Consider the following 4,760-nt stretch of genomic DNA (forward strand, 5'->3'; position numbering starts at 1 on the left):
CGGGGGCCCCCACCTGGGGTCCCCGTGCAGTGGTCACTCTGCAGTGAGGTGTGGTCATTGAGGAAAGCCTGTGAGTCCCTTAACAGGCCAGGCCAGGACACAGGGCCCTCTTATCTCTCTCTCCCTCAGCCCTGGCTCCTGTTCACCACAGGCACGGACATTCCACCCATCCCTGAACAGGCACAGACCCCTCCGAGAGGTGCTTTAGAATACAGAATTCTCTGCGTTGGAAAGGACTTAAAGGCTCTTTCAACCTCTTGAAAGCTCTTGTTCTCCCCCCTGCCATGGGCAGGGCACCTTCCACCATCCCAGGTTCCTCCAAGCCCTGTCTGGCCTTGGGGACACTTGCAGGGATGGTGTTGGGGAAGCAGAGGTCACCTTGCTCTGACTGCTCCAGCTTGACCTTCATGCCATGTAATCATAGAAACGTGGAATATCCTGAGCTGAAAGGGACAGAATCCCAGGATCCCTGGTGCTTGAAAAGCCCTTCCAGCTCCAGGTTTCCAGGAATCCCACCTGTGTGGGATGCCAGGCTGGGCTGCAGCTGTGAACAGGCTCCTCTGCTCTGCCCACGTGTGTCCAGGGTGAGCCCTTCAGGGGTCTCTCCCTGCTGGGAGTGAAAGGCCTTGCACAGGGACAGCAGGACCCTGCCCTGTCACAGCCCCAGCAGCAGCATCCATTTCCACCAGGGCGAGCTCTGCCTACAGGCTTTTGGCTGACTCTGGCTGACACCTGCACAGGTGTTTTCCTGGTTTCCAGGCCTCCAGGGAAGCTGAGCCCTTGTGCTCAGAAAGGCAAAGCCAGGATGCTTGAGCTGTCAGGCATCCAGACACAACCACGGACATGGAATTGTTCCAGGCCAGGCTGGATGGGGCTTGGAGCAGCCTGCTCTGGGAGAATGTGTCCCTGCCCAGTGCAGGCAGCTGGAACTGGGTGATTATCCAACCCAAACCATTCCAGGATTCTTTGAATCCGTGGCTTTGGGTCTGTCTGTGGGATGTTTGAGAAGTCTCACCCAAACCTCTGAAATCTTCCAGTCACAGACTGATACTGGTCCATTGATCTGGGAAGGCTGGAGAGGGACTTCTTACATGGGGAGGCAGAAATAGGACAATAGGACAAGGGGGAATGGCTGCCAGTGCCAGAGGGCAGGGCTGGATGGGATCTTGGCAATGAGGAATTGTTCCCTGGCAGGGTGGGCAGGCCCTGGCACAGGGTGCCCAGAGCAGCTGGGGCTGCCCCTGGATCCCTGGCAGTGCCCAAGGCCAGGCTGGACACTGGGGCTGGAGCAGCCTGGCACGGTGGGAGGTGTCCCTGCCATGGCAGGGGTGGCACTGGTGGGGTTTAAGGTCCCTCCCCAGCTGCACCAGTCTGGCATTGTGTGATCTCACTGCAGACACAGTGGCACGAGCCCATCACCGTGATCCCTTTGGGGCATTCACATCTGCATGCACATTTAACTTCTCACCACAGGGCTCTATGAGACATTATTAATTTTTTCCACTGCTGGGCCATGGGAGAGGCGCTTCCAGCAGCCCCAGGCAGGCTCTGATAGCCCGGGCAATGGGGCTGTGTGGGGCAGATAAAGGTATCAGCCGGGCCTGGTGCTGCCTGGGCTCCTCACCTGCACAGCAGGCACACGGCACACCCCTGCTTCTCAGCAGATCTGGGCACTCCAGAAGGTGACAAATTCACCCTACAGAGCTACAAGGAGTGTGATGGAATATAGCAGCCCTGAATTCCCAGGCAGGCATTCCCATCCCGAGGCAGCAGCTGCTCTCCCAGCTGGGGATGACAATAAACGGCCTCAGTGGCCTCTGCATTTATTACCTCTCTGCAGCCTGAATTGCCTGGCATTGAAATTAAAACACAGGCTGCATCTGGGGTTGTTCTTAGCAATGCACTCGCCTCACCTCTAACAGGAGATTCATTTTCAGCTCTGCAAGGCCAAGCTTGAAAAGGGAAAAGATAATGATGCTTTTCTGCTGCATCTGAACCAGCAGCAGGGAAAGGCTCGGGGGGGGGCAGCAGGAGGGTGAGGTGAGCCTGGGACAGGCAGCACAACATCAAACACAGAGGCTGGAGGGGAGTGGTGACTGCAGCATTAATAGTATTTTTAAAGTGTGGTTAATAAATGCTGGCTTTCTGGAGCCTGTTGAAACAGGCAGTGACACAGCTCGTGATGAGGAGCCTGCAGGCCTGGACCCACGCTATGACCCATCAGGGCCTGGTTTTACTGGTGGTTTTACTGTTTACTGGTGGTTTTACTGGGTTGTACTGGTGTGGGAACAAGATGACATTTCATGGATGGGTAATGATGGCCATAAAGAACTGAGGGGGACGGAGGAAGGTAGAGGAAACAGGAGGAAGAGAGGCAGAAGTAATTTCCATTCAGACAGGCCCACTCCATGCTGCTCTCCTGTACTGATCCCTCTAATGGTTGGTTTTATCCCCACAGCAGCTCCTTAACCTCTAAATCCTTCAGATGGGCACAACAGCAAAGGAATAACAGCAGGTGAATCAGCCTCTTAATCGGATTAGGGTCTTGTCCCTGTGCCTGGGGACTGTCTGCCATGGCAGTGGCCTTTTGCAGCCACTCTGTAAATTTACACCTCAGCTCCAGCCCCCCCTGCCCCACAGGTCCCACTGGCCCACTGGGCTGGGGCCAGTCTGGGCTGGCTTGGAGGGCAGAGGTGATTTCCCACCACACTGCTGCTGCTGGCACCCACTAAGGGCTGGCTTCAGAATGGAGCTGGGGGCAGCAGGGGATGTCAGGAACCGCTGGAAAACTGGAGAGGGACTGGGGACAAGGCCTGGAGGGACAGGGCACAGGGAATGGCTGCCAGTGCCAGAGGGCAGGGCTGGATGGGATCTTGGCAATGAGGAATTGTTCCCTGGCAGGGTGGGCAGGCCCTGGCACAGAGAAGCAGAGCAAAGCCAGCTGCTCCCAGATTTTATGGAAAGGGGCAGAGAAGGTGCCCTAAGCCCATTCAGGATGGGGTCAGTGATGAATGCAGGGAAATGCAGAACGAGTGTGTCTGAATCACCGCAATTTGTACAACTCCCCCTGGCTGGGACTGGTTGTTGCCTGAACATGGTGGAAAAGACTTTCTGGAAATGCAGTTTTCTCCTTAGAAGGGAGAGGGATACTGGGAGACACCACAGGCAGCAGAGGGGCTCCACAGTGGAGACCCCAGGCAGGCTGGAATTGTAGAGCAGGCTGGAATTGTAGTGCCATCCCCACTGAGGGACTCTGCTCTCAGCACAAAGCATTCCTGTTTTTTCTCGGCTGTAACAACCAGGGAAAATGCAGCAGAGGTTAAATTAATTCCTCTCTGCCCCTAATCAAGTCCTCTCATTTCAGGATCCATTAACTCTTGGTATCGTTTAGGTCTGACTCCAAGAGGTGTGGAGCACTCCTTGCTCTGACTGCTCCAGCTTGACCTTCATGCCATGTAATCATAGAAAAATTGAATATCCTGAGCTGAAAGGGAGAGAATCCCAGGAAAATCCCATGGAGTGCCAGCTGTGCCCCATGGGCACCTTGTCCCCAGCCCAGAGCACTCAGTGCCACCTCCAGGGCACACCTGCAGGGATGGGCACTGCAAAGCTCCCTGGGCAGCCCCTGCCAAGGCCTGAGCTCCCTTTCCATGGGCAAATTCCTCCTGAAAAAGGACCTACAAAGATCATTGTGTCCAGCTTCAGGCCCTGCAGAGAACCACCCCAGGAATCCCAACACGTGCCTCACTCTCATACAAACATGTTTTAATTGACTTGTAGCCTTTCATGGTATTGCTTTAATTTTACGGGAAATCCCCTGGGTCTGGAATGTGGGTCCTGGGTGACACTGCTGGGGGAGGATGAAGCAGAAATGCCCAAGAACCCGCTGGGCACTGCAGGAGACCTGTCCCAATCCTGTTTGTTTGTCCATCCCTGTCCCTGTGTCCCTGCAAAGGGACCCACCAGGATGTGGCACTGCAGCCACCCCAGTGCCACGGGCTGGAGGCTCCAGAGCTGCTCCAGAGGGTGGTGACAGGGTGAGAGGCACAGGGTGAGGCCTAAGGGCCAGGATGGCTGGGGCAAAGCTAAATTTTAGTGAATCTGCTTCCCAGTTATCCCTCAGCACAAGAACTCAGGGAAAACCACCCAGAAAGGGGCAAAAGCAGGATTTTCATTGCAGACAGGCTCCTGCAGGATGGGCTCGCTGAGGGCAGAGCTTTCCTGGAGGGTTTGCTCTGCCCCAGCCCTGGCTGGGCTCCATCTTAGCACAGGAGGGACCTGGCATGGAGGGGACACTGAGGGAGGGACACTGAGGGGACACTGAGGGGGCACTGAGGGGACATTGGGGAGGGCACTGAGGGGGCACTGAGGAGACACTGAGGGAGGGACACTGAGGGGACACTGAGGGGGCACTGAGGGGACATTGGGGAGGGCACTGAGGGGGCACTGAGGAGACACTGAGGGAGGGACACTGAGGGGACACTGAGTGGGCACTGAGGGGACACTGAGGGGGCACTGAGGGGACACTGAGGGGGAGACACTGAGGGGACACTGAGTGGGCACTGAGGGGACACTGAGTGGACACTGAGGGGAGACTGAGGAGACACTGAGGGAGGGCCAGGCTGGCTGGGGAGGGCAGGCAGGGCTGAGGGACGCAGGCGGGTTTGCCAGCTGTGCCCCCCAGCCCCGTGCCCACCACGGAGCTGTCCGGGCCCCGGGGCTCGGGCTGCTGGCCCCTCCCGGCCCCTCCCGGCCTATCA

Source organism: Geospiza fortis, unplaced genomic scaffold (genome assembly GCF_000277835.1).
Source record: "Geospiza fortis unplaced genomic scaffold, GeoFor_1.0 scaffold370, whole genome shotgun sequence".
Taxonomy (NCBI): Eukaryota; Metazoa; Chordata; class Aves; order Passeriformes; family Thraupidae; genus Geospiza; species Geospiza fortis.